This window comes from Hyperolius riggenbachi, chromosome 5, assembly GCF_040937935.1.
Source record: "Hyperolius riggenbachi isolate aHypRig1 chromosome 5, aHypRig1.pri, whole genome shotgun sequence".
In the NCBI taxonomy this organism is placed as follows: domain Eukaryota; kingdom Metazoa; phylum Chordata; class Amphibia; order Anura; family Hyperoliidae; genus Hyperolius; species Hyperolius riggenbachi.
In genome coordinates, this window is record NC_090650.1 from 18,450,857 (window position 1) to 18,474,654 (window position 23,798).

The following is a 23,798-nucleotide window of genomic DNA, read 5'->3' on the forward strand; positions in this document are numbered from 1 at the left end:
TCACCTGTGGCTAATGGACAATTTGGGTGCCCCATAGACGCTAATGCAAATATCAGCTATTAGGTGCCAAAAGCAGGCCCATATTTACATCACTGGAGCCTATAGGCACAGATGTCCTGGCACCTCAGACTCCGCCCTCCATCAACCTACAAAAACCTGGAGAACAGCACCGCAAATGTGCTGGCTAGCCTGGCTGTCACTTCTCCCTTACTTCCCTTGCCCATCATAGGAAGCTACAGGTGCCCCCTAGCACTAAGTAGCCAGAAGTACCCTTAATATTAAGTAGCTAGCGGTGCCCTGGGCTGAAGGGAGATCTTGTCAGTGGAATGCCAAGAGCTGGGTGAGTAACCACTTATTTACGCTCTGCTGGGGGCTCTGCATAGGGAAGCAGGGAGGGAGGCAGTAAGGGAGGGGACTGAACCTCCTTTCCATCAGGAGCCCGGAGGCACATGCCTACAGTGCCTTATGGTAAATCTGTTCCTGGCCAAAAGCCGAAATCTGGGCACCTGAAATAAAGTGTGTATAACTGTCCAACTGAAATTTTTTATTTTTGATAATTATCATTTTGAAATTAATTGTTCTCAAATCTTAAAATGTATTGCTTTTGAAATTCATTGTTTTAGAAACCTATCTTTATTTTGCCTTTACATTGTTTTCATTTTTGCGCCCAATTCACAATGGTATTTATTGTTTAGCTTTATATAGGCTTCAGTTGGCGCCCATTTTACCTCACAATTCAATTTCATGCATGTGGAGTGGACCCCCCCATGGTCCCTATAGATCCCCCACTTTTTCAACTTGTGTGTAGTGACGCCACCTAGTTTGCAGCTGTTCAATAAACGTTAAAACGTAATAAACAATTTTGCCCACAACTTAGACCATTTTAGATTTTGGCCCCTTACGGGATTGAGTTTGTTTGACAACCCTACTCTAGACTGACTATGGTAAGGACATTACGCTGTCAGCCCCTCGGGGACAAAGTTAGAGAGTGACAATTATTCAGTGAAGTCTGTGAAGTGCCGAAGAAAATGTGTCAGCACTATATAAATTCACAAAAAGAATATAGATTATATAATAAAAAGCAAAACATTTATGCTTACATCAGTGATGACAGACTTGGAATGAATCCCAGATTTTAAAGTAGGGCTCATTGTTTTTATTCATGAGGACATCGTTACCCGCCGTCACCAACAAGCATTTCTAAAAAGTTCTCTTTTTGGCAAAGAAAATGGTTATATTAAAATAGTTCTCAGGAGAACAATCAGAGACCAGTGTAGAAATAGTTATGATTAATGTAATTTTACCCTAGAAAAATAAAATGCACATGAAAGCAGGAAATGTGAAATGTCAAATATTTTGGGTTTTTTTTTTTAAATAATTTCATGAATTCTCATGTAATTTTCTCAATTACGATTCTGATCGTAATTTTGATTTTGTTTAATTTTGCACAACACATTTTCACATAAATACATTCAAGTCTTGGGGCATAAGAGAAAATGTGCAAAATGACCCATAATTGCAAAATGATGGATCATAATTACAAGTAAAATTAATTTTGCAGTGCTCGGAAATTTAGTCATTCAGAATTTCACTAAATCACTAGTATTCAAAATTTGAGTAAATCCCTCGGGGCAGTATATCTCAGTGCTGCAATATCAGTCAATAAAATGAATGTAAAAAAATATATACGGTATATTATGGAAATTTTCATCCCTGCTACACAAAAAATGATAAAGAAGTTGGGCAGTGATTCAGCATTTTTTATTTTCCATTCAAATCTAAAATTAATTTTTAGATTCAAAAAATGTACCTTGGACAAGAGCAAAAAAAAAGTTGTATGGACTTTATTCTTTATCTGAGCACTATAAACTATGCTGAACATTCTCAGAGGTTTTTACACTCGCCCTTGACAGGTGAATCTCTTTCAGTAAGCTAAATAATGCAGCCCAAGTACAATAATCAGTTCCGGAACACCACCACTTCTTTTGCACTCAGAGAGATCTTAATGTTCACATTTTTACTTAGTAAAAAATGTACCTTCCTCCGGTATCCGACCTTGACTAACCTGCGGCTGGTGAATTCATATTAAAATATAGGACGGCTGTTCGACTGCCCAGTGGAGACAAGATGTTTTTCTGCACAGCCAGATCAGGAGTGAGTCATTTCGGCAAAGAAAAAAATTGAATTCAAATTTTTTTAGTTTTGCTTTGATTCCTCCAAAGTCATTCAACATTGCTAAAAGATTTTTTTTTTAATCTCTTGAGGACTGCAGGGCTAAACCCCCCTTGTGGCCAGGCCATTTTGAGTAAAATTGGCCACTGCAGCTTTAAGGCCAAGCTGCAGGGCCGCACAACACAGCTTACAAGTGATTCCCCCCCCCCTTTTCTCCCCACCAACAGAGCTCTCTGTTGGTGGGGTCTGATCGCTCCCCCATGTTTATTTTTTTATAGTAAATATTATTGTTCGTGTTTTTTTTCAAAAAACAAACTGTTTCTTTAAACCCTCTCCCTCCCTCCCTCCCAAATAGCCACTCGGAGACTGCAGGTGGGGCGGAACTCCGCCCCCCAAGCAGGAGCGCGATCTCATGCAAAACAAAGCCCCACTTTACGCCAATTGGCATTGGGCGGTCCTGGGGCTGCCGCCGCGGCCACGCCCATCGGCGTGACGCGGTCGGCAAAAGGTTAAAGCAAAATTGTGTTTTTTTTTTCCTTTTTGTTGTATTCATTTAGTAGGTTTCAACCGTTTCATACTAAAAATAGATTTTTGTAAGTTTTTTTGTTTTTTTAATCAGGAAAATAATAAATATTACAAATAAAAATATTACAAATGAATTGATTTAGAGCTTCAAATACGGGATTGACTATCTTTGGGAATAGAAGAAATGTCTTGTTTAAAGGACAACTGAAGTGAGAGGGAAATGGAGGCTGCCATATTTATCTCCTTTCAAGTAATACTAGTTGCCTGACTGTTGTATGCTGATCCTCTGCCTCTAACAGTGTTAGCCATAGACCCGGAACAAGCATGCAGCAGATCCGGTGTTCCTGATATTATTGTCAGATCTGACAAGATTAGCTGCATGCTTGCTTCTGCTGTGATTCGGAAACTACTGCAGCCAATCAGATCAGCAGGACAGCCAGGCAACTGGTGTTGTTTAAAAGGAAATAAGTATGGCAGCCTCCATATTCTTCTCTTTTCAGTTGTTCTTTAACCTCCTTAGCGGTAACCCCGTGTGTGACACGGGGTAAGCCGCCGGAGGGTGCCGCTCAGGCCCTGCTGGGCCGATTTACTTCATTTTTTTTTTTGCTGGACGCAGCTAGCACTTTGCTAGCTGCGCCAGCACCCCGATCGCCGCCGCCGCGCGCCCGATCGCCGCTATCCGGTGCGGCGCGCGCCCCCCCCCCCCCAGACCCCGAGCGCTGCCTGGCCAATCAGTGCCAGGCAGCGCCGAGGGGTGGATCGGGTCTCCCAATGACGTCCCGACGTCGCTGACGTCGGTGACGTCATCCCGCCCCGTCGCCATGGCGACGGGGGAAGCCCTCCAGGAAATCCCGTTCTTTGAACGGGATTTCCTGATCGCCTATCGCCGGAGGCGATCGGCGGGGCTGGGGGGATGCCGCTGAGCAGCGGCTATCATGTAGCGAGCCCTCGGCTCGCTACATGATAAAAAAAAAAAAAAATTGAAAAAAAACTGTTGCGCTTCCCCCTGGCGGTATTTTTCATACCGCCAAGGGGGTTAAAGAGACACTGAAGTGAAAAAAAATATATGATATAGTGAATTGGTTGTGTACTATGAATAATTACTAGAAGATTAGCAGCAAAGAAAATATTCTCATACTTTTATTTTCAGGTATATAGTGTTTTTTCTAACATTGCATCATTCTATAATATGTGCAGATTACACAACATTCAGCATTCAAAATGAGTCTTTCAGAGCAGTCTGTGAACTAATGACCTCTCCTCTAGCAGAGAAAAAGTAAATAGTCCATGAACAGTTGAGATAATAAAAGTCAGATAACAGCCCTCTCCACTTAAGCTGGCCATACACTGGCCCGATTTGCGCCCGTTTCGACAGCAGATTCGATCACTGGGATCGAATCTGCTGCCAATCGTTCACGCTACACGCCGAATTTCGATCCATTTCGTCCGATCCCGTCGATCGTGCCGTGCGGAAAATAACCGTCGATCGCCCGCGGGTAAAGAGCGCATCGCTAGCGGCGTTCGAGTGCCCGACGACCGACGCAATAGAGCCCGCATACATTACCTGCTCCGCCGGCGCGACTGCAGTCTTCCGGTCACCGCTGCTCTGTCTGCGCTCTGGTCTCCAGGTCCGGCATGCCTCACATCTTCTAGCCCGGCAGGAAGTTTAAACAGTAGAGGGCGCTCTACTGTTTAAACTTCCTGCCGGGCTAGAAGATGTGAGGCATGCCGGACCTGGAGACCAGAGCGCAGACAGAGCAGCGGTGACCGGAAGACTGGAGTCGCGCCGGCGGAGCAGGTAATGTATGCGGGGATGGGGGGGGGGGGGGCAGCAGCACCACCACAACAGACTGTGAACGGTTTCAGGCTGAAATCGGTTCACAATCTGTTTGCAGTAAAGGTAGCCATACGATCCATCTCTGATCAGATTCGATAAGAGAGGGATCTATCTGTTGGTCGAATCTGATGGCAAATCGACCAGTGTATGGCCACCTTTAGGGTACGTACAGACATACGATAACGATCGTTCGTTCTGAACGACGAACGATGTTAAAGGAGGTATCGGCCGATGATCGTTTGAAGAAAGGCTACTTTGAACATCGTTCGTGTACGAACGATCTTGGAACGAGCGTTGCGTGCGCAACATGATTTATAAACTGATTTCAAACACAAGTGTCAAAAAGAACTGTTTGAGCATGTGCAAAGCTTTGAGAACGAACGATCAACGACCGATCGTTGTACAGACATTACTTTTTGAACGATGGTCGTTGGAAAAGATCTGGCAGAATGGATCGTTCTTTACCAACGACATATCTCATTGGTCGGTCGTTTTAACAATCGTTCGTGCACTTTTTACGAACGATCGTCGGGCAATGCCGTCGGTAACGATCGTTTTAAACGACTATAGTCGCATGTCTGTACGCACCCTTAGTCCGAGAGCTTAATGGCTTGTTTGCATAGAGATAACAACTGGAGTTTCTCAACTCTTCCTGTACTGGAAACAATTACACTGATGTATCTGATCTTAATGTTTTATTTCTTAGCTGTGCTACACATACAAATCATAATATCATCATTTTTTTATAGATGTATACATCTGTCCCATAGCGGATTACTAAAAACAAGTGACAAATGAAAAGTGCTGCTTGCTAATTTTCACCAAAGTCATTTTCACATCAAAAATGCTATTTTCAATTTTGAAGGTATTTTCGCTCGAAAGTCAAAGTTTTCATTATTTTCATGATAATGAATACAAAAAGAATAACATCATTTTAGCTCATCACTGCAAATTAACCTACCGTATTATCTTTTTTATGTTACTGCAATCAATCACTATACAATCTTGGTTGTTCTTACAACTTTTGTGTAGTATAAGAGCTTTTCAAAGTAATTTACAAAGCTCTCCACAATCTCTCTCCCGTGTAGTTTCCAGATATCCTAAAACACACTGCCCCTAAGCATGAATATTGTATACTACCCCACCTCTTGTTTCCCCCTATTCCTTTAGATTGTAAGCTCACAACATAGGCAAATGCAGGGGGGGATTACAGTTGCCCAGAATCCCCCTTCAGACCAGGGCCAGTGCAGTGTCTGGGGACAGGCACAAGCTGAGACACCAGAATATCTCCAGGCATCTTGCAGCTCACAGCACTGCCCCTTTCTTTCTCCTTTCTCTACTACAGTTGTCGTTAGATGTTGCAGCAGTGAGAGTACAGAGAATGAAGCAACAGTGTGTGTACAGAGCATGGAGCAGCTCTGAAGAAATTAACAGAGTCAGGTATGAGCACAGCCCTGTGCCTCTGGTGTGCGTGAATGCTTAACTTTCTCCTGCATTACCAATGTTGGCTGTCCTCATTATTATCTGTATCCAAACTGCTCCTGATTGATCCCGTTGTTGGTCGGTCAGGCAGTATATTGCATTATGTGTACCCAGCATGATGTCCTACCATATTATTATTCTGTATTGTACGTGGCTGAGGGAGACCTTTCAGGAACCCCCCCTTGAAAATCCCGGGTTTGCCCCTGCACAAGGACAGGGCTCTCTCACCTTGTTGCATTTTCGATTTTGTTACACATTTATTCTTATGAATTTTGTCACTGTTCTTACCAATTCTGTACTTTGCACTGATTCTGTATTTTGAAACAACTCTGTATCTTGTTTACTGGTGTATACTTAGAGTTGGGCCGAACCTCCGATTTTAGGTTCGCGAACTTCCGCGGAACGTTCGGTTCGCGGAAAAGTTCGCGAACCGCAATAGACTTCAATGGGGAGGCGAACTTTGGAAAAAAAAATTCTGCTGGCCACAAAAGTGATGGAAAAGATGTTTCAAGGGGTCTAACACCTGGAGGGGGGCATGGCGGAGTGGGATACACACCAAAAGTCCCCGGGAAAAATCTGGATTTGACGCAAAGCAGCGTTTTAAGGGCAGAAATCACATTGAATGCTAAATGACAGGCCTAAAGTGCTGTAAAACATCTTGCATGTGTATACATCAATCAGGTAGTGTAATTAAGGTACTGCTTCACACTGACACACCAAACTCACCGTGTAACGCACCGCAAACAGCTGTTTGTGTAGTGACGGCCGTGCTGGACTGGTGCGCACCATGGCGAGAACAGGTATGCAGTGGCGGGTTCACTGAACACAACAGGTATGCAGTGGCAGGTTCACTGAACAGGTATACAGTGGCGGGTTCACTGAACAGAACAGGTATACAGTGGCGGGTTCACTGAACACAACAGGTATGCAGTGGCAGGTTCACTGAACAGGTATACAGTGGCGGGTTCACTGAACAGAACAGGTTTACAGTGGCAGGTTCACTGAACAGAACAGGTATGCAGTGGCGGGTTCACTGAACAGGTATACAGTGGCGGGTTCACTGAACAGAACAGGTATACAGTGGCAGGTTCACTGAACACAACAGGTATGCAGTGGCGGGTTCATTGAACAGAACAGGTATGCAGTGGCGGGTCCACTGAACAGAACAGGTATGCAGTGGCGGGTTCACAGAACAGGTATGCAGTGGCAGGTTCACTGAACACAACAGGTATGCAGTGGCGGGTTCACTGAACAGGTATACAGTGGCGGGTCCACTGAACAGAACAGGTATGCAGTGGCGGGTTCACTGAACACAACAGGTATGCAGTGGTGGGTTCACTGAACAGGTATGCAGTGGTGGTTTCACAGAACAGGTATGCAGTGGCAGGTTCACTGAACAGGTATGCAGTGGTGGGTTCACTGAACAGGTATGCAGTGGTGGGTTCACTGAACAGGTATGCAGTGGTGGGTTCACAGTACAGGTATGCAGTGGTGGGTTCACAGAACAGGTATGCAGTGGCAGGTTCACTGAACAGGTATGCAGTGGGCTCACTGAACAGAACAGGTATGGTGGGCTCACTGAACAGAACAGGTATGCAGCCAGGAACAAGCTAAGCCTAACTAATCTTTCCCTATGAGAGACAGTCTGCAGCAGCTCGCCCTACTCTCACTAACGCAGGCACACGAGTGACCGTAATGGCCGCCGCTGCCTGCCTTATATAAGGGGGGTGGGGCTCCAGGGGCTAGTGTAGCCTAATTGGCTACACTGGGCCTGCTGACTGTGATGTAGAGGGTCAAAGTTGACCCTTCATGGTGCATTATGGGGCGAACCGAACTTCCGCAAACATTCGCCTGCGGGACGCGAACGCGAACCACGGAAGTTCGCATGGAACCGTTCGCAGGCGAACCGTTCGGCCCAACTCTACTGTCTGTATTATTTTGTATCCATTATTTGTTTCTTACTTTGCACAGCGCCACAGAATCTGTTGGCGCTTTATAGATCATTAATAATAATAATTTCAATCTTTTATCATTCATGCTACATACATCTCTTTCACATTCCTACTAAGAGTGTGCTATTGTTACGCTTGGTGGTATATCCTCCAGACCTCCACAGTCAGCACGTAAGTGTATATCCTGACGTGAAGGAGGTACACACACTAGCACAAGGAACCAGGATATCCCCAGTTTAGTGGAGGAGAGGACTGACTCCAACAGGAGATGTGGCGCACAGAGCAGGCGTAGATCCGAACAGCCACAAACAATCCTTGCACTAAAGTGGCTCAGCACAAGGTAGCGCTGAGCGCATAAACCAGAACTCAGAAGATCAGGACAGGTAACAGAATGAACGCTTGCTTAACTAGTCACTGTTTTAGTGACGGCAAGTGTCCATAACAAGACAGACTGGAATGAGGCAGCCAATGCGAATGCAGCGGTGGCGTGCCTCACAAGGACAGAACAGAATAGTCGGGAAATAGAGTCAAGAAGGCAGACGTAATCCACACAAATATACAACAGGTATGATTTCCTAGCGTATTACGATTACAGCAATCAATGAACTACAAACGACTAACTGACATATGTATATATCGGCGATAAACCGATATATGACATAAGCAAGGAACACTAACTAAGAACTGGAGCAGGACTAGGAAGGATTCGCTACTTCTACGCAGAAGCGAGCGCAATCCACGCAAGGCAACAGGAACAGGACTGACTAGCTAAGCACGGGTGATCACAATACGTGCAACCTACCAAAACGTGCTGAAGGCTGACTGACTGAACACAGGATATAAACAGTTCGTGTACAGATATCAGCGACACTGATGTATTAACGTAACACGAATACAAGGAAAATAACAAACGTGCTAGTATGCATATATATCGGCGATGGACCAATATATGACGCAAGACCAGCAAAGTAACAATTACTGATAACAAGAGCTGAACTAGAAGGACTCACTGACCCCTTAGCAGGAGTCAGTGCAGTCCACACGAGATCTAGGAACGGAGGGGGCCTCAGACAGAGTAACAGACTGAATCTGAGACTATGATAGCCCATGGAGCACTGCAGGAAGCAATCCTTTATACTGAGGTCATCCAATGGGAGCAGACATGCAGATTCCCACACAAGTGAATGGTAATCAATCACAGGCTGACAGCAGGAAAGGGCAGACAATGATATGCAGCCTGCAGGAAAGGGATTGCCACTCCATTGCAACAGACAATGCTTGTTTTCACAAAAGCATATTAACCTATCATTAACTTCAGAGCGACTGCAGATGGAATCAACGCTCAGTGTAAGTGCACGCAAAACTATGCGAGCAAATGCACGCAAAGAAATCAAAAACTGCTTGTCTTCAGTAAAACTGCAGCCAGCAGTACATGCTGCAGAAGTGATCATAACAGCTATAAACTTATTGTGCACTGATGAAGGCCAGAACAGCCTGCAACAGCTGTCTGCTCTCACATTATAAGTAGTGTTGATCGAACACTGCTCGACACTGTTCGTTATTCCCCAAACATTAGGGTGTTTGGGTTCGGGCCGAGCACAGCCAAGCACCGCATGGTGCTCGGCCGCACTGTTTGGTCTCCTCCCCTCACTTATTGGCGCCTTTGCAGGCAGCCAATAAGCTGTAATGATGCTTTTTCCACAGCTATGGTCACACAGCCTAGCTGGCTGTGACCATAGCTGTGATTGGCCGAGCGGGTCACGTGGTTCGGGTATATAAATACCCGAACGCGCGGCTGGCTCCGCCATTCGCATTGGGGTTTAGTTTGGGGTAGGTAGGAGACAGAGCTAGCGTAGTGGTTAGGTAGGTGCCAGCACTGCCAGCCAGGCCAGCCACAGTGCCCCAGCCTCACCACCACTGCCAGCAGCAGCAGCCACAGTGCCCCAGCCTCACCACTGCCAGCAGCAGCCACAGTACCCCAGCCTCACCACCACTGCCAGCAGCAGCCACAGTGCCCCAGCCTCACCACTGCCAGCAGCAGCAGCCACAGTGCCCCAGCCTCACCACTGCCAGCAGCAGCAGCCACAGAGCCCCTGCCTCACCACTGCCAGGCATTGGCAGCAGCCACAGTGCCCCAGCCTCACCACTGCCAGCAGCAGCCACAGTGCCCCAGCCTCACCACTGCCAGCAGCAGCAGCCACAGTGCCCCAGCCTCACCCACTGCCAGCAGCAGCCACAGAGCCCCAGCCTCACCACTGCCAGCAGCAGCAGCCACAGTGCCCCAGCCTCACCACCACTGCCAGCAGCAGCCACAGTGCCCCAGCCTCACCACTGCCAGCAGCAGCCACAGTGCCCCAGCCTCACCACTGCCAACAGCAGCAGCCACAGTGCCCCAGCCTCACCCACTGCCAGCAGCAGCCACAGAGCCCCTGCCTCACCACTGCCAGCAGCAGCAGCCACAGTGCCCCAGCCTCACCACTGCCAGCAGCAGCAGCCACAGAGCCCCTGCCTCACCACTGCCAGCAGCAGCCATAGTGCCCCAGCCTCACCACTGCCAGCAGCAGCAGCCACAGTGCCCCAGCCTCACCACTGCCAGCAGCAGCAGCCATAGTGCCCCAGCCTCACCACTGCCAGCAGCAGCAGCCACAGTGCCCCAGCCTCACCACTGCCAGCAGCAGCAGCCACAGAGCCCCTGCCTCACCACTGCCAGGCATTGGCAGCAGCCACAGTGCCCCAGCCTCACCCACTGCCAGCAGCAGCCACAGTGCCCCAGCCTCACCACTGCCAGCAGCAGCAGCCCCAGTGCCCCAGCCTCACCCACTGCCAGCAGCAGCCACAGAGCCCCAGCCTCACCACTGCCAGCAGCCCAGCAGTAGCCACAGTGCCCCAGCCTCACCACCACTGCCAGCAGCAGCTACAGTGCCCCAGCCTCACCACCACTGCCAGCAGCAGCCACAGTGCCCCAGCCTCACCCACTGCCAGCAGCAGCAGCCACAGAGCCCCTGCCTCACCACTGCCAGCAGCAGCCACAGTGCCCCAGCCTCACCACTGCCAGCAGCAGCAGCCACAGAGCCCCTGCCTCACCACTGCCAGCAGCAGCCACAGTGCCCCAGCCTCACCACTGCCAGCAGCAGCTACAGTGCCCCAGCCTCACCACCACTGCCAGCAGCAGCAGCCACAGAGCCCCTGCCTCACCACTGCCAGGCATTGGCAGCAGCCACAGTGCCCCTGCCTCACCACTGCTTGAAGGCACTGCCAGCCCACTGCCAGCAGCCACTGTGCCCATTTTTTTTGTTTCCAGGCCAGCCACAGTGCCCCTGCCTCACCACTGCCAGAAGGCACTGCCAGCCCACTGCCAGCAGGCACTGCCAGCAGCCACTGTGCTTTCAGTACTTTCAGTGCCAACTGAGAACAGTCGTGCCCACAAAATAAACACACTTTATTGCGTCTTACTCTTGCTTATTGTTGAAAAAAAAAAACGGTACTTTCAGTGCCAGCTGGGAACAGTTGTGCTCATAAAAAACCCATTTTGCAGAAGTTCTCCTCATTTTGCAAGTTTTTTCAGGCCTGCAAAGCAGGCATGCGCGGGTACCCATTGACTTCAATTAGGCTCGGTGTTCGGCCGAATATCACAAAAATCTGGACCATGGCCGGCCGAGCCGACCCGAGACCGAATACCTGGGTGTTCGATCAACACTAATTATAAGCCTATACAGGTGCTATACAGCTAGAGGCTCTGGAGGTGCACCTGCCATACTGGGGTATAGGAATGATCTGTTCTTTCAGACTGAAAAAGAAGAAAAAAAAGATCTTAACTCACTTTTTTAACTTTAATTTTGTATTCTGGTGGTTTGTAGTATGAAACCTGCATATTTCTGAGCTTTATTATCCCTATGTTATTAATATTTCTCCTTGGCACGCACAGCGAGGATTGTCTGCATATAGAGAGGATGGAGTATGAAGATTACCATCAGCAGGAGAACCTAATGCACCCCCTGGAAACGCTAAAGTTCAGTCTAATAGACCAGCCTCTGTCTTAAGCACGGCTAGAACAAAAATGGTAAGATTCTGATATCTGCATAGTGACTGCAGCAAAATAAAATCCTTGGCATAAATTTCAAAAAAAGTTTAGGAATGCCACTTTATAAAGTCTATTATTGTTATGTAGTGCCATTATCTTCTGTGGCTTTTAATATGTGTTGGAGGGGGGGGGGGGGGGGGGAAGAAATAAATATGGCAGCCTCTCATTTCAGTTTTCACTTCAGGACATTAAAGTAAGTGTCCAGGCAGATAAAAAAAAAAAAAAAGATCCACTTGCCTGGGGCTTCCTCCAGCCTGTGGCAGCCGCCTTGTGCCCACGCCGCAGCTTCGGAGGCTCCTGGTCTTCCCCGCTGCAGAACCCGACCTCGCCTGTGCAGTACTGTCTTGATGACGTCGGCCGGACCACGTGACCTGCGCGGTGGGGCGCAGAAGACGCCGACCCGGAACCCGACCTGGCGAAGTTGGGTTCTGCAGTGGAGAAGACCGGGAGCCTCCGGAGCTGCGGCGAGGGCACAGGATGGCTGCCACGGGCTGGAGGAAGCCCCAGGTAAGTGGATCTTTTTTGTATTATTTACTTGGATGTTTCCTTTAAGTGAAAATAAGATAATTTCTAAAATTGCTTATTGTTTACACTATTCATGTTATTTAGTCAGTGTTTGTAAAATCTTTCCTCTCCCTGATTTACTTTACTTGTGAAAAGCTGTTATTTCCCACAATGCAACGAGGTTTACATAGAGCAAATTGTCAGGCCCATGGTCATGACATCACACTGTGGGAGGGGAGGGGTTTCACCACAATATCAGCCACACAGACCCCACCCCCCCTAATGATCTAGTCAAGAGAAAATAAATATTTTTTTGTGGGAAAGGGGGTATCCAATACTGATTGGGATAAAGTTCAATTGTGAGTTCCTCTTTAATTGATACAATAACAGTATTCTTACTGCAGGTAGTCCTCGATAAATGAACGAGATAGGGACTATCCGCTCGTTCTTAACCTGAATCTGTTCTTAAGTCGGGACAGCCACCTTTGCCCCCGTTTTAAATGCAGAGTTATTGCAGCGGAAGGTAAAGAGAGGCCATCTCACCTGATCCTCGGCGGTAGAAGGACCCAGCGTGCTGCCCGGAAGCTGCGCAGCCCGTTCTCTCGCTCCGTCCACTGTTGCCTGGCGGCTTCTGGCTTCACATGCGTCGCATTATGACGCAATCAGGAAGAGCCCCCTAGTGGCGGCGCCTGCTAATGCGTCATAATGCGACACATGGGAAGCCAGAAGCCACCAGTGGACGGAGCGAGAGGACGAGCTGCGCAGCTTCCGGGCACCACGAGGGGACCTTTTACCGCCGAGGATCAGGTGAGATGGCCTCTATTTACCTTCCGCTGCAATAACTCTGCATTTATACCGGCGCAGAAGAGGTAGTCCCCGGCGGGCGTGACGGCATTGCGACGGGGCGGAGCTATGGTCGCGGCATTCGTATCAGCAGGTCGTTCGTAAGTCGGGGACTACCTGTATACTGAATAGCAAGACAATATATTTCTGCTATTAAAAAAATAAAATGTGCTACTGGACAAACTGTCCTCATCAAATCAGTTCAACTTTGAGTAAAATGATTCAGTGATGGGGAAACTATTGAGGCCGGGGTGGGGGAGGGAGGGAAGTGGCAGCTGCTGAGGTTGTCTGCAAGGCTCACAAAGAATCAGTATCTGGCACTGTGGGCTGGCAGCACCGGGGCCTTGAGTTCATTGCCCTCCAGGGCTCCATCTGCGTAGAGTCTGCATATTCTAAAAGTGTTGGTGGGAATTTCCTCTGTAAACATATTTATTGGGTCGTCCTCATCTTCTGTCTGGCTGGCTATGGAATCTATCTATGTGTAATGATGTGATGCCTAGTACACACCATACAATTTTCTGTAAGATTTTCTGTTAGATTTACCTGCCAGATAGATAATTTCCAACATGTTGGAAATTAGCTATCTTACCATCTATCACCCCAGTGGCTGAAAACTCCATAAATCACCCCTAATTCCCCTGGCAAGATCCGCAACTTTCTTGGTTGTGGGTTTTGCTGCCCTAAGGAGGCAGAGCTTCGGGCTGTAGCTCTGCCTCTGCACATGTCCATCAGTGCTGATCGCCGCCTCTCCCCGCCCCTCTCAGTGAAGGAAGACTGAGAGGGGCGGCGATCTGCACTGATGGACGCGTGTAGAGGCAGAGCTGCGGCCAAAAACTCTGCCTCTATGCGGAAGGAGCCCTGCAATGTGCCCCTGGTCAATTGGGGTGATTTATGGAGTGTTCTGCCGCGGGGATGCAATCTTTTAGGGGGGGGGGGCATTATGTTAAAGAGGTTTTTAAAGTAAAAACTTCATTTTTAGGAGACTTCAGAGTCTCTTTAAAGGGCCCCTGAGCAGAAGAATTAAATCAAAATCTGGACTTACCTGGGTCTTCCTCCAGCCCCCGTAGCCTGCAAGGAACCCTGGCGTTCTCTGGGTCCCCTCCGTGGTCCCCCTGGCAGCTCTGTTAGGTTCACGACTTTGGCCGAAATCATGCACAACTGCCGATGTGCAGCCCGCCTGCACGCCTGGCTCAGTCACATGTCCGCAAGCATCCTGCGCGATTCAGTCCTTCGAGAACAGCACTTGCACAGAATGCTGGCGGCGGGCGTGCAATCAGGTCACGCATCACGCATGTGCAGTTGTGCACAACTTTGGCCAAAGTCACGCACCTAACGGAGTCACCTGGGACCCGAGGGGACACTGAGGGACCTTCCGGGCTATGGGTAGGGGGGCGGGGCTGAAGGAAACCCCAGGTAAGTTCAGATTTTTATTTTATTCCTCTGCTCAGTGTCACTTTAAAGCTCCTCTCCATGTACAGATCTAAACAATTCTAAAGCTCCTCTCACACTACAAGTAAAAGCGTTCTGTTTATAGGAATGCAACGGAACAGCTCTAAATATAAAACAATAGGTTCCGGTCAGAGGCGCCGCTAGGGCCTTTGATCCGGGGCACCACCCCTAAACCTTTTGCCATGGTGCCCGGGATCACGCTGAGCGGCAGGAGGGGGCACTGGGCGGAGCGGAGGGGGATCGGGCATAGCGCAGTTAAAAACTCACCTTCCGATCTCCGCATGCAGCCTCCATCGTCTTCCTACTTCCTCCTCCGGTGTCCGTCACCTTGGTTACAGCGCCCCTGTGATGTCATCACAGGGTGTGCTGTTACCAATGCAATGGACACCGGGGGAGGAAGTTGGAAGAAGATGGAGGCTGCATGCGGAGATCGGAATGTGAGTTTTTAACTGCGCTATGCCCGATCCCTGTCCGCTCCGCCCAGTGCCCCACTACTACTTAATCTACTTTGGGAAAAGCTACCTATCTAACCTACGCTGAGGGGCATCTATCTAACCTATACTGGGGGAACCTATCTAACCTACACTGGGGGAACCTACCTATCTTTCCTATACTGGGGGAACCTACCTATCTAACCTATACTGGGGGAACCTACCTATCTTTCCTATACTGGGGGAACCTACCTATCTAACCTATACTGAGGGCATCTTTCTAACCTACACTGGGGGAACCTACCTATCAAACCTATACTGGGGGTACCTACCTATTTACAGCCAAGTAAAGCCCCAGGGCCCCAGTCCAGCAAAGCAAACCCCCCAGCCTAGCAAAGCCTCCTGGTCCCAGACCAGCAAAGTTTACAGCAAATTGCCTAGCCCAGAAAAGCCCCCAACAAGTCACCTAGCAAAGCCAGGGCGGGTCAACATCACCGTCAGCCAGGCCGGCACAGCATCCCCACCAGCCAGGCACTGGCAGCCCAGCAACCGCCAGCCGAGCACAGCACACAGGCCAGCCAGTGGAAGACAAGACAGAAGCCAGGTGAGGGGCTTATTTATGTAAAATACTTCCTATCAAATATATTTAAGTTACGCCACTGCTTTGTTCATGTACATTTTGCCCCACCTGTGACCACGCCCACTTTCCGTGGCATGGCCACGCCCATTTCTTGCTTCGCTCTCTTGGTGCCCAGGGGTGCCCCTGATATCCCAGGAACCTAGAAACTTCCCTGGTTCCATTTGCATCAGTGCATTCAGAACGGATCTGCTCGGTCTGTTCCAACAAGCAGAATGCAAGTTTGGGTCCTGTGCGATTTTTCCAGAATGGCTGGGCATCGCCAATGGCGACAAAGACCAAAAACAATTTATACTAACCTATAAAAATAGACGGTGTCCATTCTCCCTAGGCTGCTCAATGTGTAAGTTATACATGTTATATCAATTCAGGTCCTCCTCAGCTGCTGCTGCTGCTGCCATCCATTTGGGTCCCTGCATGCAAGAAACGGCGGTATTCCGTGAGTGCTACTGTGCTACTGCGCAAGTGCGTCCGTAATCGCTTGGATGCAGCACGGCCATGCTTGTGCCAGAAGAGGAATGCGGCCTCGGTGCTAAGGAGAGTCCTGGGCAGCGGCAGAGGTATTTTTTTTTTTTTATGTTTCACGCTCTCTTTAACACCGGATTATTAACCATTTGGGGACCTGCCACCTAACCCCCCTTAAGGACCAAGTGTTTTTGCATGGGGGCGTTTGAGGGGTCAGGCAGCCGGATCCCCAGTTCTGTGTGCTGGGCTGTGTGTCCCCCCTTTCGCCAGATGTCCCCCCTTTCACCAGCAGCCATCACTCACCTTCCAGGGATGAGCCGCAGTAGCCCCCTCTTCTCCGGCCGGCATCTCTGCTCCTACTGCCGTTCAGCTCCGGGTCGCTGCTTGATGACTGCTTGATGACGTCATCAAGCCGGGACCCGCCGCTGACGTCAGAGGGAACAGAGATGCCGGCCAGAGCGGTGGGAAGTGCCGATCTTCGGGGTAACGGCAGGGAGGTGAGTGGATCCTCTCCTTCCCCCCCCACCTCCTTAATCTCCTATCTCTGGTGAGCACAATCGCGTCGGGGAGCAGTAACGGCGGGCGGCGTAGATCCTACGCCACATCATGCTAGAACAGCCACAAGTGCGGCGTAGGATCTAATGCAGGCGGTCCCCAAAAGGTTAAACAGTAATTAGCAAATACAGCCATTTTCTCTTTTGCAAAAATGTTGTGAAAATTTTTAGGTTTTACTAAAGACAGATAGAAGAAGAGTTTTACAAGCTATTTAAGGCCAGCTCGAATATTTTACTCGAATATAGACTCAGATAGTGACGTCGGATATCCGAGGTCGAAACGGATATTCGATTAACTCGAATATCGAACTTCGAGTGAATTCGGATAGTTTACTATCCGAATTTGACCAAACTCGAATAGGATAATGAGGTATCCGAGCATCACTGTTACTGTTATTTTAAGATTTCTAATGCGTACGTGATTGTAAGGCTATCTATTGTACTGTATATATTTATATATACTTTTCTCTATTTATAATATTAATGTATATATGATTTTAAGGCTATTTTAAGGCTAGTTATTCTATTACAAATATATAAATTATTGTATTCATGTTATTTGTAGTGAAGTATTTTAAGGATTAAATATATTATTGTTTATCTGTGTTTAGGGTGTTTGTGTGGTAAGGATGGTTAGGTTTAGGCATTACCAGGGGGGTCTAGGGGTTAGGGATAGGTAGAGAGAGGGTTAGGTATAGTTACAGTATAATATACGCAACCAGGGGGTGGTTAGGGTTAGGCACCACCAGGGGGGTGGTTAGGGTTAAGCACCACTGGGGGGTCTAGGGGTTAGGGTGAGGTACAGGGAAGTTTAGGTATAGTTACAGTGCAATATACACCACCAGGGGGATGGCTAGGGTTAGGCATCACCAGGGGAGATTTAGGGTTAGGCACCACCAGGGGGGTCTTAGTGTTAGGCACCACCAGGAGGGTCTTAGGGTTAGGCACCATCAGGGGGGTGGTTAGGGTTATGCACCACCAGGGGGGTGGTTAGGGTTAGGCACCACCAGGGGGGTCTTGGGGTTAGGCACCACCAGGGGGGTGGTTAGGATTAGGCACCACCAGGGGGGTCTTGGGGTTAGGCACCACCAGGGGGGGTCTTAGGGTTAGGCACCACCAGGGGGGTGGTTAGGGTTAGGCACCACCAGGGGGGTGGTTAGGGTTAGGCAACACCAGGGGGTCTAGGGGTTAGGGATAGGTACAGGGAGGGCACTGTGTGAGAGTAGGGTTAGGTATAGTTACAGCACAATATATGTAATCTATACAATTTATTAAATTATGTATATTTAAACAAAGAGGGGGTCTAGGGTTTAGGGATAGGGAGAGATCTGTGTGAGCCTACAGTTAGCTATAATTGCAGTAAAATTATTTAATACCTGTAAAATCTACCATTGCATTGCTATGCTTAATACAAGTGTAAATATCGTTTTTGTTATAGACACTATTTGACGTTTCATTTCAGAATTCATTTGTTGTTATAGATAGTATTTTGCCATTTCATTTCCGTTTATTTAACCTATTTAGCACTAAATTTTCGTTCACAACCTCTTAAACGAAAAATATGGTTTTGCATTAAAACTTAAAGAGACTCCGTAACAAAAATTGCATCCTGTTTTTTATCATCCTACAAGTTCAAAAAGCTATTCTAATGTGTTCTAGCTTACTGCAGCACTTTATACTATCACTGTCTCTGTAATAAATCAGTGTATCTTTCCCCTGTCAGACTTGTCGGCCTGTGTCTGGAAGGCTGCCAAGTTCTTCAGTGTTGTGGTTCTGCTATGAACTCCCCCTTCCAGGCCCCTCTATGCACACTGCCTGTGTGTTATTTAGGATTAGAGCAGCGTCTCTCTTCTCTCTTATCTTTTACAAGCTGGATAAATCGTCCTCTGAACTGGCTGGGCTTTCACATACTGAAGAATTACAGCCAAGGGCAAAGCTGTTTGCAGGAAGAAACGAGCAGCCTGAAACTTCAGTGCATGAGAACAGGGGGAAAGAAACACACAAATGATCTCTTGAGATTCAAAAGGAAGGGTGTATACAGCCTGCTTGTGTATGGATGTATTTTCTATGTGTGGACATACTGTACATCAACCTACTTCCTGTTTTGGTGGCCATTTTGTTTGTTTATAAACAAACTTTTTAAAACAGTTTTTAACCACTTTTAATGCGGCGAGGAGCGGCGAAATTGTGACAGAGGGTAATAGGAGATGTCCCCTAACGCACTGGTATGTTTACTTTTGTGCGATTTTAACAATACAGATTCTCTTTAATTAAAACAATTTCGGCTATACCCCGCGCCCTTTTTTCCAGGCGCCGTAATAATCCAACATGCATACAGACTGTTTCAGATTGGTTGATCCCCATCAGTGCATGGCATGGATAAAGTTGGCTCTATAGAGTGGGACTTGAAAAACCCAGATGTACAGACTAACCAGCAAGCTCATGGCGAACCAGAACTCAGTGTGTTAGGATGATGTTTTTCTTTTTTTTACACCTTGACTGAGTCATTGAAGCGTGACCTCCTGACTTCTGCCACTTGCCCCTGCAATGATGTCCACTTCACATGGATGACCCTAAATAGCTGGAATGTTTGCCTGTAATAAAAAATACTTCTCCTCTTTGGGGTGGTAATGTGATGAAAGTATTTGAGTGCACTTTGTTACCTTTGGTTGTCTGGCTCTACAGAATTATCAGATAAGCATAGGTTGTAAAGTCTCCATGCATGGATGTCTCAAAGGGTTTTCACAACATTTCCAGTGGTGTAACATAAGTCCTAACAGCTAAGGAAACTGCTGTTGGGCCCAGGAGAGGAGGGGTAGGTGGGGGAGGGGGACCAGTTGGTCTCTTACCTGTGCAGGATAAAAAGTGCTCTAGCAAAGTTTAGTGGTAAGCACTAATTTTGCATAATCGTAACTTTGTATCATAGATATCCTAATTATTATTATCTATTATCTATATATATAATAGACTAAGTGCCTCAACCTTCAAACAAGAAGAAGTACTTTGCATGAGAAAATTTATGCGTGCTCAAACACCAAGTTTAAGGCCTCTTTTCCACGGACTGTTGAGCTGTGTGCTCAGCAAGCAGTTACCAGGCAGCAGTGAGCAGATACCAGGCAGCAACAAGCAGTTACCAGGCAGCAGCAAGCAGTTATCAGGCAGCGGTGAGCAGATACCAGGCAGCAACAAGCAGTTACCAGGCAGCAGCAAGCAGTTACCAGGCAGCAGTGAGCAGATACCAGGCAGCAGCAAGCAGTTACCAGGCAGCAGCAAGCAGTTACCAGGCAGCAGTGAGCAGTTACCAGGCAGCAGTGAGCAGTTGTGAGAGTTTGAGAGCCATTTCACTGCCTATTCACAGTCCATGGAAAAGAGGCCTTACCCTAGCAAGTCTGACATTGCAAATCTGGCCTAATTGGCTATTCATGAGGCAATGCTCATGCAAATGCATGCACAAACCAATACCACAAAGCAGTCACCCTGCTACATGCTACATTAGCACTATCCGGCTTAGTGCACACCAGAGCGGTTCGGCAGCGTTTTGCGATCCACTTGCGGCTGCAGATACGCTTGGGTAATGTATTTCAATGGGCTGGTGCACACCAGAGCGGGAGGCGTTTTGCTGAAACGCATACTCCCGAGGTGAGGCATTTTTTGGATTGCGGAGGCGTTTCTGCCTCCAATGTAAAGTATAGGAAAAACGCAAACCGCTCTAAAAAACGGCAGTTCAAAACGGTTTTGCAGGCGTTTTTGTTACAGAAGCTGTTCAGTAACAGCTTTACTGTAACAATATATGAAATCTACTACACCAAAAACGCTTTACAAAACCGCAAAATGCTAGGTGAAATGCTACAGAAAAATAAGAAAAAGTGTTTCAAAATCTGCTAGCATTTTGCGGATCTGCTAGCAGTTTTTGGTGTGCTCCAGGCCTCCAGGAGCGCCACGGGGAGGATTCCCAGTGCCCTCTTTTTATACAACTGGGGGGATCGCAGGGTCCCAGGCTCTCTCACTGCCTGGAAACCACAGCGGCACCCCGGAGGGGGAGGCTGGGTGGCGTGGACGACCCCCCCAAGTGTGGCCAGCGCCGGGGAGAGCCGTCTGCACCCACCTCCCAATATTAAAAACAGGCACTTACCTTAACGTCCTTTGCGTTCTGCTACATGCACATTAATTTGGGGGCACCACATGAGAAAGGAGAGAAGCATGGGTCACCCCGAGCTTTAGAGCTCAGGGCTGGCTCACATACAGCACTCCAGAGGGGGGGGGGGGGGGGGGGGGGGGCAGGCGCACTCACTCCAGGGTTCACACCACCGGAGCAAGCCATCCACCACCTGCCTCCAAAGGATACAAAATGCTTTCCATGAGAAAATTAATGCGCATGTAGCAGAACCCAATGGACGTTAAGGTAAGTGGCTGTTTTTAATAGTAGGAGGTGGGTGCGGACGGCTCTCCCCAGCGCTGGCCACGATTGGGGGGGGGGGGGGGCGGCTGCGCCACCCAGCCTCCCACTCCGGGGTGCTGCTGTGGTTCCCAGGCAACGAGAGAGCACTTTGCAGTATTGGTTTTTTGACCCTGCATAGTTTGGCATGCGAAAGCAAATGCATATTTGCATGAGCATTGCCTCATGAATAGCCAATTAGGCCAGATTTGCAAAGCCAGACTTGCTAGGGTTAAACTTGGTGTTTGAGCACGCAAAATTTTTCTCATGGAAAGCATTTTTTGCAGTTGTATCCTTTGGAGGCAGGTGGTGGATGGCTTGCTCTGGTGGAGTGAGCCCTGGAGTGAGTTGTCTGCGCCTGTCCTCTCCTCACCCCGGAGTGTTGTATGTGAGCCAGCCCTGAGCTCTAAAGCTCGGGGTGACCCATGCTTCACTCCTTTCTCATGTGGTGCCCCCAAGTTAATGTGCATGTTGCATGGACGTTAAGGTAAGTGCCTGTTTTTAATATTGGGAGGTGGGTGCGGATGGCTCTCCCCGGCGCTGACCACACTTGGGGGGGGGGGGGTGCAGCTGCGCCACCCAGCCTCCCCCTCCGGGGTGCCGCTGTGGTTCCCAGGCAGTAAGAGAGCCAGGGACCCCGCAGTCCTCCGGTTGTATGGGGGCATTCGGAATCCTCCCCGTGGCACTCCTGGATAGTGCTAATGTAGCATGAACTAATACCCGCAGGGCGATCGCTTTGCGGTATTGGTTTTTGGACCCTGCATAGTTTGGCATGCGAAAGCAAATGCATATTTGCATGAGCATTGCCTCATGAATAGCCAATTAGGCCGGATTTGCAAAGCCAGACTTGCTAGGGTTAAACTTGGTGTTTGAGCACGCATACATTTTCTCATGGAAAGCCTACTTCTTCTTCTTGTTTCAAGGTTGAGGCACGTACTCTATTAGATAGATAGATGCGGCGTATGCTACGACGCGGGTTGGCTAGTAATTTAATATTTATATAGCACTGACATCTTCCGCAGCACTTTACAAAGTACACAGTGATGTCACTGACTGTCCTCAGAGGAGCTCACACTCTAATCCTACCATAGTCATAGCCTAATGTCTTACCATATTATTATTATGTGTTTATATAGCAGTGAAATCTTCTGCAGCACTTTACAGAGTACATAGTCATGTCACGGACTGTCCTCAGAGGAGCTCACATTCTAATCCCTACCTTAGTCATAGTATAATGTCCTACTATATTGTTATTATGTATTTATATAGCACTGACATCTTCTGCAGCACTTTACAGAATACATAGTCACGTCACTGACTGTCCTCAGAGGAGCTCACACTCTAATCCTACCATAGTCATAGTCTAATGTCCTACCATATTGTTATTATGCATTTATATAGCACTGACATCTTCTGCAGCACATTACAGAGTACATAGTCACGTCACTTACTGTCCTCAGAGGAGCTCACAATCTAACCCTACCATAGTCATAGTCTAATGTCCTGCTATATTATTATTATGTATTTATATAGCACTGACATCTCCTGCAGCACATTACAGAGTACATAGCCATGTCACTGACTGTCCTCAGAGGCGTTCACAATCTAATCCTACCATAGCCATAGTCTAATGTCCTACCATATTATTATTATGTAGTTATATAGCACTGACATCTTCTGCAGCACATTACAGAGTACATAGTCATGTCACTGACTGTCCTCAGAGGAGCTCACACTCTAATCCTACCATAGTCATAGTCTAATGTCCTACCATATTATTATTATGTAGTTATATAGCACTGACATCTTCTGCAGCACATTACAGAGTACATAGCCATGTCACTGACTGTCCCTCACAGGAGCTCACAATCTAATCCTACCATAGTCCTATGTCTAGGTATATATCCTGTTATAAACTATGTAAAATAGTTTAGAGCCAATTTAGGGGGAAGACAATTAACTTATCTGTATGGTTTTGGGATGTGGGAGAAAACTGGAGTGCCCGGAGGAAACCCACACAGACACGGGAGAACATACAAACTCCTTGCAGATGTCTGGCTGGGATTCTAACCGGGGACCCAGCGCTGCAAGGCGAGAATGCTAACCACTAGGCCACTGTGCTGTCCTAATACACACTGCCTCCAGGTATGATTACTGTATGCTACCCCACCTCTTGTTTCCCCCCTATTCCTTTAGAATGTAAGCTCACAAGGGCACGGCTCTCTCACCCTTTTGTGTCTTGCAATTTGTTATGCATTTTATTCATCATGTTACTTTTGTCACTGTGATTACAAATTCTGTATTTTGTATATTGGTGTATATTATTGTATTTTTACGTACCCCATGTTTGTTTCTTACTTTGTACAGCGCCACGGAATATGTTTCTGTTTTATAAATCAATAATAATAATAGTAACTCACAATTACGATGC

At 47.9% G+C, this 23,798-nt stretch overlaps 1 long non-coding RNA gene across 1 annotated transcript in view; it reads right to left on the reverse strand.

Moving 5' to 3' along the window:
- Positions 1-23,798, reverse strand: part of LOC137519542 (uncharacterized) — a 58,928-nt gene that overhangs the window by 21,326 nt on the left and 13,804 nt on the right. Inside the window, exon 2 of the long non-coding RNA XR_011021004.1 lies at positions 2,066-2,135. This is a non-coding gene — a long non-coding RNA (uncharacterized lncRNA). The remainder of the gene's footprint in view (positions 1-2,065; positions 2,136-23,798) is intronic.